This window comes from Hirundo rustica, chromosome 13 (assembly GCF_015227805.2).
Source record: "Hirundo rustica isolate bHirRus1 chromosome 13, bHirRus1.pri.v3, whole genome shotgun sequence".
NCBI lineage: Eukaryota > Metazoa > Chordata > Aves > Passeriformes > Hirundinidae > Hirundo > Hirundo rustica.
In genome coordinates, this window is record NC_053462.1 from 18,750,124 (window position 1) to 18,761,944 (window position 11,821).

Genomic DNA, 11,821 nt, shown 5'->3' on the forward strand with positions numbered 1-11,821 from the left:
CCAGCGCCCTGGAAGAGCAGAAATGAGTTGGAAGGCTGCAGCTGGCTCCATGGGGAGGGTGAGTGAGGCCAGTTGGAGAGCCAGGGAGCACGGGGACGAGGGGAGAGGAGGATCTGTGCCTCTCCTCACTCGGAGCTGTCTGACCTCTCCCATGGCACGCAGGGAGCGTGGCCACGATCAGGGTGCACAGGTTCATCTTCATCGCCGCGGAAAAGCAGAGTATTCCCTGGCCACAGAGCTGCCCAGCAGGACCAGGTTGGATTTTCGGCCTTACCCAGGGGCTGTCTGTGAGTCCTGCACGTCCCAGACGTGTTTGATGGTTGAGAAACGAACGGGAGGTTTTGGACAGCTCGTGGTTGGGTGGATCCTGCGTTGGAGCACGGCCTGGATTTCAGGAACGTCTCCAGTGCCTCGGAGGAGTCATGAGCAGCTTTGTCCTGCAGATCTCCCAGTCTGTCATCCAGGCAATAAATGATCCAGGAGTGTTTGGGAAGAATATATTTACTCAGAGGAGCAGCTGCAGCCAAAAAAAATGTCCTGGTCCGATGTTCCTGTCTCGGCTGATTTAGTGTCCCTGGAAATCCCGGATAAAATCAGCTCCTTTGCTCTGACTTGTGCTGGGCCTGGCAGGGGCAGGTTGGACACGGGCTTTGCTTGGTCAGGGAAGTTATTTACTGCCAGGGAGCAGCTCTGCCAAGTGCTAGAGTTCTGCTACAAATCCCTGTACCTTTGATTTCCATCAAATCGTGGCCTCTGGAGCCCAGGCACTGGGAAGCTTTCAGGGTTGCAGAGGGTGTGTTTCTCACCTTCGTATTCAAAGAGAAAAAGATGCAATGAAACCTCAAAGAGTTAAACAGGGCCTAAATTCACTGCTCCAAAGCCCTCCTGGTGCATGTCAGGGTCCTGCATCTTGGCACCTGGTCCTGATGTTCCTGCCACAGCCAAGAGTGAGGATGGGGAGGGACGGAATTGTGGAATCCTGGAATGGTTTGGGTTGGAGGAGACCTCAAATCCCATCTTGTTGCACACCTTCCACCATGCCAGGGTGCTCCAAGCCCCGTCCAGCCTGGCCTTGGACACTTGGAGGGATGGAGGAAGGTGGGGGCTGCATCCCACGGGGAAGCACAGAAACCTGGGTGGATTCTGGGGGGGATCCGAGCAGGGAGCGTCGCAATGACGTTCCCGCAGTCATTGTTCAAATTGCAACCATATTTGCTGTTTAATTGGGACCACATTGGTTGAATTCCTGCAGCATCAGTATTAATACTTGACATCATTAATTTTTGCTGGTGTTACGGCCATTCTTAGGGAACGGTGTCAAAGCATGTCACTCTCATTTAAAGCAGCTTTCAAGAGCTTTGCAGGGGTTTTTTTTATCCCTTTGGCTTAGGTTTGGTGGGTCCTGCCAAACCACCCACCTCCCTCGCTGTATCGCTTTCACACAGTCCCTCAAGCAGCCTTTTTTACGTTTTGGGGGCTTTTCTAAGAGATTTTTTTTAACACTGTCCTCATTTTACCTGGGAAGCACCAGCAAAAGTTGCTTTTCCTGTTTCCTTTTTTTTTCCCCCAGCATTTCCCACCGTCACATTCACACCTTTGCTCCCTGTTCCTCTCGTGCAGCAGTGCCACCATTTTCCACTTTCTACCCACTTCATCCGTATTTTGGACAAAATAAAGCACCGAGGGCGGATTTGAGGGTTAACTCTGAGCTTTCCCTTGTGCAATCCACTGATGGTGCTTAATTCTCTTTTCTTCATTACTCATGCTCTTCCCCAGGAATAAATCTGGAGTTTTATTTCAGTTGACAGCGGGGCTTTCAAGGGAATAAAAAAAGGATTTTATGGTGAGGCAACAAAATAAGACATCAAATATCCTTTTCTGTCTCATTTTGCCCCTTTAATACTTTGTAATCATTGAAACTTAGAACCCTTTAAGGGAGCTTTGGGGCTTCAAAGCTGTTGAGCTCCGCCCTGGACCCTCTCAGAGCTCAGCTGGAGCCTTTCCCTGTGCATCCCCTGCGCTGGGGCTGGACCTGGGGGCTGGCAGTTGGCACCGTGGGGTGGCTGTGTGTGGAGGGCAGGGCCGTGGGGAAGAGGAGTTAACTCCCTGCCAGGTTTGCAGGAGCAGCTGGGCATGGTTGGGTTTGATTAACGACCAGATTCTGCTCCTCAGCACCCACAGCTGCTGCTGTTTGCCCCAGCTCTGTAAAAGCAGGATGGGCACGGTGCTGCTCCCTCCTGAGCAGCCTCCTGAGGGGGTTTGTCCTCCTTCCCGCAGGACTCGGGGTCTCCCGGCACCCCAGGTAAGTGGCTTCTTGTTCCTTCAGTGTCTGTGTGGTGTTGCAGCATTTTAAGAACATAAAGAACCCCCTCGGCAGGAGGGTGCTGGGCTGAGCTTGGACTGAGCTCCCGGAGCCGCTGTGGGGCGTGTGGGGCCGCTGTGGGGCGTGTGGGGCCGCTGTGGGGTGTGTGGGGCCGCTGTGGGGTGTGTGGGGCCCCTCTGGAGCCGCTGTGGGGTGTGTGGGGCCCCTCTGGAGCCGCTGTGGGGTGTGTGGGGCTGCTGTGGGGCGTGTGGGGCCGCTGTGGGGCGTGTGGGGCCCCTCTGGGGCCGCTGTGGGGCGTGTGGGGCTCCTCTGGGGCTGCTGTGGGGCGTGTGGGCCTCCTTGGAGCCGCTGTGGGGTGTGTGGGGCTCCTTGGAGCTGGCTCAGCTTTGTCCTGAGCAGGCTCTCGGGTCACCCCTGTGGTTACAAATCACCAGGGGCTTTTTTTGGCGGGATGTTTGGGGCAGTGCAGTGGGGCAGGGAGGGTTGGGGGTTTTTTCCCCGCAGCAGTGCTGGAACAGCCATTGTGCTGCACCCAGGGGTCCGGCTGAGCTCAGGGAGCTGCCCCTGCAGTTCCTAGTGCCGAGGCTGGGTGTCTGCAGCTCCCAGGGCAGCGAATCCCTGAGCAAACACAACTTCATCCTTGTGCTGCAGGGTCCCAGCTCTGCTGTGTCAGTGACCGTAGGAGTGCTGCTGGTTTTGTTGGGTGGGTTCGGTGCCTCCGCTGGTGACTGTCACCCCCTCAAGGCGTCCTCCAGGGCAGTGACTGCTCAGGTGGAGCTGCCCCAGAGCACAGCCCTGGGATTGCCCTGGCAGGGAGGAGTCGGCTCCTGAGGCTGCAGCAGGTCCTGGGGTGGGTGCTCTGGCTCTCCGTGGGTCATCCCTGGGGCTGGTGGGACAGGGAGATGCTCTGAGGTGGTGTCCGAGCACTGAAATTTGCTGCACAGTTTCTTCTGTGAGCGCCAAGGCTTTGATGGAGGCATCAGCTGGATTCTCGTGGTGTTAGGGGTGTACCCCAAATCCACTCCAGTGGGAGTCCTGAGGCAGTAATTCTGGTATTGGACCTGAGTCCTTGAAGGCTTTGGTGTGTGGAGTGTGTTTATTTGAGGGGGTTTGATTTAATTTAGCAATAAAGGGGTTTAAAAGTGTGCACTGGGCTGAGGAGGAGCAGCCGGTTGCTGCTGGTGAGTCCCAGAGGCTGCTGCTCCTCCCGTGAGCAGAAATTCCTCATCCCAGTCCTCGACTTTCATTGCTGCAATGACTGAGAAATGCATTTCACCAGCCAGAGTGGAAAAGAAATTATTGCTGAATTCATCCACTCTCAGCTTTTAGCAAGAGGGGCTGAGAGCCCTTCGTGGCACAGGTTTGGGCACCGTTCTATGGGGGCTGCCAGTCCTCAGGACACACTCCTCCTCCTCAGGGCTTTATCTCCACAGAAAAAGCAGAGAGGCTTATTCAGTGCATAATTCAGAGCTGGAATTCAAACTCCAGCCGTGTGGGCTACCAAGGGAAAAGACAGAATTCCCTGTTGGTGCGGGGAAAGGAGCTGGAGGTTTGCTTTGGGATGTGGGTTAATGCAGAGCCGCTCACACACCGACCTGCGCTTCCCAAAGCTCTGGGTGCTCCAGGCTCGGGCTCTGGGCTGGGGTTGGAGCGCAGGAAGGGCTCTCACAGGGTGGTGCTGGTGCCTCTGAGGGGTGCGGGGTGAGCCTCAGGAGCCCGAGGGGCGTTGTGGGGTTTTCCCTGACAAACAGCAGGAGAAAAAAGCATCAAACATCTGTCACATCCAGGTAAACACCCCGTGGAGGGAGCTGGCTGAGGGAGCTGCTGCAGGGCACGGCCTGGGGGCCTGGGGAGAGGCTGGGGGTGCATCTGCTGCTCCCAGGCTGGTTTCAGCTCTCTGAGGACACGGGAGTTGGGTGCTGCCAGGCTGTGCTGGCACCCTCCCCTCAGGGTGTCCCCAGGGAGAGCGGGGCTCCGGTCCCACGAACGGCCAGCACGGACCAGCACCTTCCCAGAGAGCAGGAGTAAGGATTCACCTCCGCCTGCCCTCGCTCAAGGAGGGCTGGGGGCACTGCCAGGGGCTCCGTGGCATCGCTGGGTGATGTCTGGGGCCGGTCCAGCTCCCCAAAAGTGCATCCAGGAGCCTGGCTGAGTGCAGAGCATCCCGAGTTATTTCCTGTAAATAACTCCTTTTGCTTCCCTCAGAGGTCTTCTTTTCTGTCTGGAGCGTGGTGAGGCATTTCTTGCTGCTCTGTGGATAATCCTTCCTGTATTCCTGATTTATGGATGTGCCGGGGCGATGCACAAAGTGGCATCTGTGCTCTGCACGCTGTGGGAACAACCCAAAATTGCTCTGAAACTCGACTGGCTTACAATTATATTGGATTCTATTAAATTAAAACACATAGCACATATATTACACAATAAACCACAGCTATTTCATGGATCAAATTAAGTTTTATTTGGGCAAATTACAACCTTTCTTACAGTTGGGCCTTTGTGAAACCATTCCTTTTTAATAAAAACAGGCATTTTTGGCAAATGCTCTTAAAGTGTGCATTCCCAATAATTGCATGTGCTGTTGCTATTCTTTCTGGGATATGTGTGGCTAATTATCTTCAGTTTAGGATAGGTTTAAACGAGTGGTGTCTTCCCTTTGCTCCTCCCCCACACCTCCCATCCGCTGGAATTTCTTATTGCTTTCCATTTTTATTAGCTTGGCTATGGAAGAGAGCAGAGTGGGGAGAAAAAAAAATAAGAAAAAGAAATCTTCTCATTAAAAGCAGGAGTGCTTTTCCCGGAATTTCTCGGGGAAATGTGACTCTGGCAGCCTCCCTGCAGCCCCAGCTCGGGGGGGACACGGGGCTGAGGGGGACAGGGCTGAAAATGGACCTTGGGGAAGTGGGATGGAGCTCTGGGAGGGTGGTGGGAAGTTCTTGTGGGGGCTGGTGGAGAGGCAAAGCTCTGGAGAAAATCGAGGTGTTTGTGGAGGAGGGGCTTGGGGGGCTCCAGCTGCCGTGGAATTGCATCTGGGGTCAGATTTTCCTGCTTGCCTGAGAGGATGCAGGCTCTGGTTTGGGCTTTGAGGCTGGGACATCTCTTGTGGTTCTTCATTAAAGCAGGATTTTGGTGCTGCCGCCGCAGGGACGGGCACGGGGTGTGGGGTGGCACGTCAGGCCCCAAGGAATGCCTTTGGCAGCGCCTCATCCTCACACAGTTTTGGTTAAAAGCGAGACAGTGGCTCAGGAACTGTGGGGATGGACAGGCAGGGTGGCTCATTCCCGGGTTTCCTTAGGAAACTCGGCTGAAAAATGGAAAAATGAACACCTCCAGCTCCTCTCTGGATTTGGGAAGTTCTGCTCCACTGATTTTCCTGCTTCTCGCTGCCAGGCTTGGAGGTACCAAATATTTTTTCCTGGGAATAATTTTTCCCAGAGTATTTTCAGCCTGGACAGGGAAGCAGAGGAAATGTCCAGAGTGCTGCTTTCCTCCACCAGGGTGATCTCCAGACCCTCAGGGTGCCTCCGAGCTCCCCAATTCCTGAACCCAGCAAATGCCAGGCTCGTGTTTCCTGCCCCAGCAGCACCTCGGGATGTGGGAAGGGCTCTCAGCCTGCAGGGATGGGCACCACGGAGCTGCTGCTGTGGATGCCCAAAGCACGTCACCTAAAACTTCAAAGCTTTCCAAATCCTTCCGGGCACCGTTGTCAGGAGGAGGTGGAGGAGGTTTGTGGAGCCTCCCAAATCGCATCTGGATGCTGTTTATGGGATTGTGTTTGGTGTGATCACATCTGCGGGAGGGGCTGGCAGTGCCAGGGCCATGGAGTGGTGGCATCTCCCTGTCCTGTGGTCACGGAGAGGAGTCCCAGGGCTCCTGGTTTCCTTGTTGCTCTGGAACCGCTGCCAGGAGTTTCCTCAGAGCTTGGTGCTTCCCAGCTCCTTCCCTCCACAGCGCTGGGAGCCTCAGCGGCCTCCAGCTGCCAGTTTGGGTCGGGTGAGGAGCTGGTGGCCTTGTGCCGGAGCTGGTGGCACTGTCTGGGTGCTGGCAGAGCGTGGGCACCAACCTGGCACACAGGGAAGAGGAAAGGAGATTGTTCAAAACACAAACAGAAACAAAACACTCACAGAAACTTCATTATTGGTTGGTTTTTGATTTTTTTTTTAAGTGTCTTTGACCTCTTGCTCTTCCCAGAATGTCCAGGATGGGTTTTCCATTGCCACTGTGATAGTGGGGCTGGAGACGGTGGCACCTCCTTGGTCCCCCAGGTGGGGCAGGAACCAAACGAAACGGCCCCAGAACGTTTTTGATGACCAGCCTGTGTGATTCGGTCGGTGGCAGCAGGTCACAGCCTGGCTCTGTCCCCAGGCTGTGCCCTCCCTGCCCGCCTGGCATCCCAGGGACCGGCACGTGCAGTGGGAGCAAGGGGAAGAGTCCCCAGAGGTTCCCTGGCAGGTTTAGGAGGGAGAAGATTCTGCACTCGTCCGTCCCTGGGCAGGTCGTGGGTGGCGTTCGGGACCCGAGGCTCTCCAGGCTGGGGCACAAACCCCTGTGAGAAGGGAGCTGAGCCCCCAGCCCCGAGGGCCGTGCGTGGAGCAGGGATCTGCGTGCGCTCTGGGGACGCAGAATTGAAACCACAGCCCGTTTCTGGGGAAGCTCCGTGGTGGGCGTGAAGCGCCTTCTCCCCGAGGATGCCGGGGGGGAAGGGGGAGAAGAAAACTCCCCCACGTCTCTGGAAATTGCTTTCCTTCCTCTTCTCCTTCCAAAATAGCGTAATTAACAGAAATAAACTCCTCGGTGCTGTTAATTTTGGAGGTCTGTGTGCCAAGCTGGAGCACGCAGGGCTGTGCTGGGAACAGTTAATTATTACCCAAACGGGGTCTGAGCGGGGCTGAGAGCATTGAAGAATTATGAAACTGTAACGAGGGAGGCCCGTTCTTGGCAAACGCTCCCGTGATTCAAATGCTGGGGAATTCAGCATGTTTTTCTCTTTCTTCTGAAGGCTCTGTGAGCCAGCCCATGGCAGCTCTCGTGGTGGGGATGGAGTGGGACCCATCAGCTCGGGGATGCTGGTGCTGGAGCAGCTTCTGCAGCTCTCCTGTCACAGCAGCAGCTCAAAAACAGCTTTGGAAGGTTCATAATTAACCCGTTATTGCTTCTTAGAAGTGCCACAGGTGTGGGTTTCTGGGTGGGAGGTTTGGTGCTGCAGGAGATGAGGATGGTCACAAAGGCCGTTCTGCTTTTCTCTGAGTCTCCCACCAGGGAAGTCCCTGCTGAGTTGTGTTCCTGCTGCATGAGATCCCCTCTGCTCGTGGCTTCTGCTGTTTCACCAGGGCAAATCCTCCCCTCCTCCAGCTGGTTGTGTTGGCAGGGAAATCCCTGATGGCTCCAAGCTCTGCTCTCCAGAAAGTGGCTGGAGGGAACATCTGACATGGTCCTCCATCTGTGGGAACGTGACAGGAGAACCTCCTTCCTCTCTGCTTCCCGGGGTTATCCATCCCTGAGATTGGAGGTGTCACCCAGCTGGGTCAGAGCTGTCCCCTGAGCTGGGTTTTTGCTGCTGTTGGGATCAGTGACCTGTGGAATTGCAGCTGGAGGAATTCGAGCAGGAACCTCCAAACACCTGAGGTGGTTTCATGTGTGGTGCCCTGATGGGAACTGAGCTCAGCATTGCTTTTCCCTTCAAAAAACCAAAACCTCGATAGCCTTGAATTCCTGCCTGGGGAACCTCTCACAGAAATGTGCATGTGAGCTGGGATCAAGCAAGATGAAGGGGGTTCCGTGGTCACTTTTGGAGTTAACCAATGAGGTTGGAGCTTTTTAGCCTGAAATCAGACAAGCTGAGATGAGATTTCCAGAAGGCTTTTGATAGCAGCTTAATGGTCGTAAACTTTGGTTTATTAAATGTAAAAGAATTTTTTTAATGCGAGGTTGTGAAACGTTTCCTCCAAGATAAGTAAGTGGTGGCGTGGGGAGGGAGGATGGGAGGTCAGAGCTGCTCCTTGAGTAAGACTTGGGCAATCCTTCCTCTCTCACCAACCCACAGTTCCACCCCAGAGACCCTTGCCGTGGCTTTGGGCCGATCTGGTGCCACACACCTGAGAAAGGGACACCAGGGAAAAATCAGCAAAACAGCTCTGAATCCTCCGGTGTGGGCAGGGAAACGCAGCAGATGGGCTTGGAAAGCTCAGCCTGATTCTTACGTGGTCATGAATGAACTTCAGCAGCAATGCTGGACATGTTCTTTATTTTAGAAACACCTCAGGGGCCATTGTTTTGGGAGGGGCTGGGAAATGCTCTGTTCCCCCACTGGATGGGCTGGCTTGGAAGGGACCTTGACAATGCTGCAGTTTCCGTCCCTCCTTTAGACCTGCTTTTGGAATCAGACCCCTCCGGTGCATCAGGAGAGGGAAGGATTTGGGGACTGGGCTTTATTTAAGGCTCTGAGGCTTTGTGTGTGCCCGAGTTCAATGCAACACCAGATGTGGGTTTGGGCTGAGCTTTGGGGTGTTACTGACCCCTTCCACTTCGCTGCACAGCCTCACCTTGCTCCGTCCTGCCCGGGGTGACGCCACCAAACTGGGGAGCGCGTGGAGAGCCCTGAGCTGGCCGTGGAGCTGCGGCAGCGTGGAGGGACCGGGTGAATGCGAGGGGCTGTGACCCCACTGTCCCTTCGTGACCCCACACGGGACGTGTCTGAGCGCTGCCGGGGCTGAGCCCCCTCCCTGGCTGAGCAAGGCAGCTCCAAGGTCAGCATCCCCCTCCAGGGCTCTCCCACTCCTCAGAGGTCGCTCCTGCCGAAGCAGAAAAACAGCGCAGCAAAGCAGAATTGCTGCTTGAGTTGTCTTTTTTTTTCTTCTTTTTTTTTTTTTTTCCATTAAAAAAAGGAGGCAGGGTGAAACATCAAAATCAACCCCCTGCCCCCACAAATCCTTCCCTTGTCTCGGAGTATTAAAAACATCCTGGAGCTGGGGCCATGCCTGTGTTCCTTAGCGCTGGAGGAGGATTTCTGCCAAGACACTGACCCCTTGTGGATTTTGCAAAGGTCTTTGAATCTCTTTTTCTCTTCGAAAGGCGAGGAGAGAAAAAAAAAAACCAAACCCAAACCCTTTCAAACCTTTGCTTGGTCCTTTGCAATGCAGAGCCATCCGAAGATTTATTATTAAACGGAGGCTGCGGGGTGATTTATGGCATTACAGCTGAGCCGCGTTGTGCGCTGGTTACAAATTGCGCAGATATTCCACGGGACGTGAGCTCCAACGAGCACGGGATATATTACACTGCAGGGAAAAGGGGAGCTTAAAACCAGCTGGCCGACTGTAACAACTACAGCCACTTCTCTTTGAAGAGGAGATGATCTCCATCTGGGTTTAATACAAACCATGATGGACTGACACCGGCTCTCGGAATATCTTATACAAACGGGATCATTTCTGCTTTTTTTTTTTTTTTTTTTTTTTTTTTTTTTTTTTTCCCCCCAGAGCTGTCGCACCGCTTTATTCAGTGTTTTGTTCCTTTTTTCTTCCCCCTCCCGCCCCTGCTCTGTTGTTTCTTCATGTTGGCCACTCCTTGCCGAGCTTTAGGAGCTGCTGGGGTCTGTTCCTCAGCAGAGGAAGGGTTTTCTCCGAGCGGGGAAGGCGACGCTGCGGTGCCACGTGTGGAACCACGGAGCTGAACTGGCTACCTAGAAACACAGCCCAGATGTGAACGGGGAAAAGGAAGCTGGAACACATTATCCAGGAAGGATGTGTCTCCTCTGGAGTAAATCCCTCCCATGGAGCCTCCTCCTCTGGCTGCTGATGGCTCCGGGAGGAGCCCTGGGTGTGCTCTGGGGGGATGGTGTGGATTGAGGACACCCCTGGAACCTTCCAGGCTCTGTGCTGCTCTGGAGATCGATCTCCCGACATCTGGTGTAAAATCTCCATCTCTCCACAAAGGAATGTCCTGGCCAGGTTTTGGTAGCCCGTGAGTGGGAGGAATCGGTGAATGGATGAGATTCCTTTTAAGCACTTGTTGTTCTCTAGGATCAAAGGTTTCTACAGGAGCACTCTGGTATTTTGGCTTGTCAGGAAGTCACGGTGGTTTTATTCCAATCCCTTGGCTGGATGATGGAATGTTCAGCACTGATTTTGTTCCCAGGTCTAAGAGCTGGTTGAGCTCTTAGACCTGACTTCTGTTGTGGATATCTGATGGCCAGTCTGGGATTTTTGGTGTGAATTGGCTGTGATGGATGGATGTTCCTGGCACACCCCTTGCCAGGAAATAGCCCCTAAAATCCAGCTGCAGCTCAGAGTGCCTCAGCCTTTCCTGAGCTTTCCAGGCGGTGTCCATGGTTCCCTGCCTCAGTGCTTCTGGCAGGCACCCATAAATACCCACTGGGATGAGAAATCCTCATTTTCAGTGGTTGATAGTAGAAGTGTTTGCATCCCCTGAGACAGCTGCTGGCCCTGGGGTTTTTTGGGATGGAGAGAGGTTTGCATCCTTCCCGCTCCATCTCAGTCTCCTGCACCTCAAGGAGCTGTGCCTGGGGTGGATGCAACTTCCAAAGTTGAGCTCCTCACCCTTGAGATTAAATGGACAGAATTTGGGGGAATCGTCCCCACTAGGAGCTGCAGGCCATAGTTGTGTCTTTTATGGGCCAATCTTTGGCTGGTGAAATCCTTATCCCTCCGTGCCTGGTCCCATCCAGCACGATCCCAGTGCTGGCTTCAGGCCAGGCAGCTTCAGCTCCCACATGATCCCATTTTGGTCGCTGTTTGAGGACTTTTTGGGCCAAAGAGCGCTGTGATATCCGGCAGTTCAGTCCCTGGCACATCCTGTGGGTCTGGCCTGGGAGGACAGAGCAAAATCTCCGAATTTCTGCAACCCCAGGCAGCGCTGGCTGAGTCTCCCCACGCCGGTGGCGTTACAAAACTCCAGCATGGCTTTCTCTGAGATACTAATTAGGGATGGACAAACCAGAGGGAAGAAAATAAGAAATCCCTTTGTGCTCGTTGTGGGGTTAAACAAAGTTCAGCTGACTTTCTTCCTCCCCCCGTGTTATTTTTTCCCCTTCAGTGCGGGCTTTGCTCGTCCAGGTTCCAGCCGGACTGGGATGCAGCGCTGCTGGAGCGCTGTAGCTGCAGCATTTCCAGACAAGTCTAACCTAAATCTGGGACTCTGTGGCACTAAGAGCAACCCCGATGTGCTCCTGGCTCTCCAAACAGGATGAATTTGTGCGCCGTGTATCCTGCAAGGATCTGGATGTTGCTCAGGGTGGCAGATCTTTATCCCTCCTTTTTCAGGTGGGGCTGAGCTTGATGCTGAAGGATGGCTGGAGGCAACAGCACTTGGGACACGCGTCCCGGCTTTGCTGACTCCTCCTGCAGCCAGGCTGCTTTCGGTGGTGTTTGTTCGTGGTCGGACTTGACCTGCGGGGTCTTTTCCAGCCTAAAGGATTCCATAAATCCTCCCCTTAGAAATCCTCTCCGCGCCGCTGCCGGCCTGTCTCTGAATTCAGCT

At 54.3% G+C, this 11,821-nt stretch overlaps 1 long non-coding RNA gene across 1 annotated transcript; it reads left to right on the plus strand.

The window, feature by feature from the left end:
* The first annotated feature begins 2,240 nt into the window (after positions 1 to 2,240).
* On the plus strand, positions 2,241 to 8,244 carry LOC120758519 (uncharacterized). Its single transcript, XR_005702932.1, has 2 exons — positions 2,241 to 2,302; positions 7,572 to 8,244. It is a non-coding gene; the product is annotated as an uncharacterized LOC120758519 (long non-coding RNA).
* Positions 8,245 to 11,821: the final 3,577 nt, after the last annotated feature.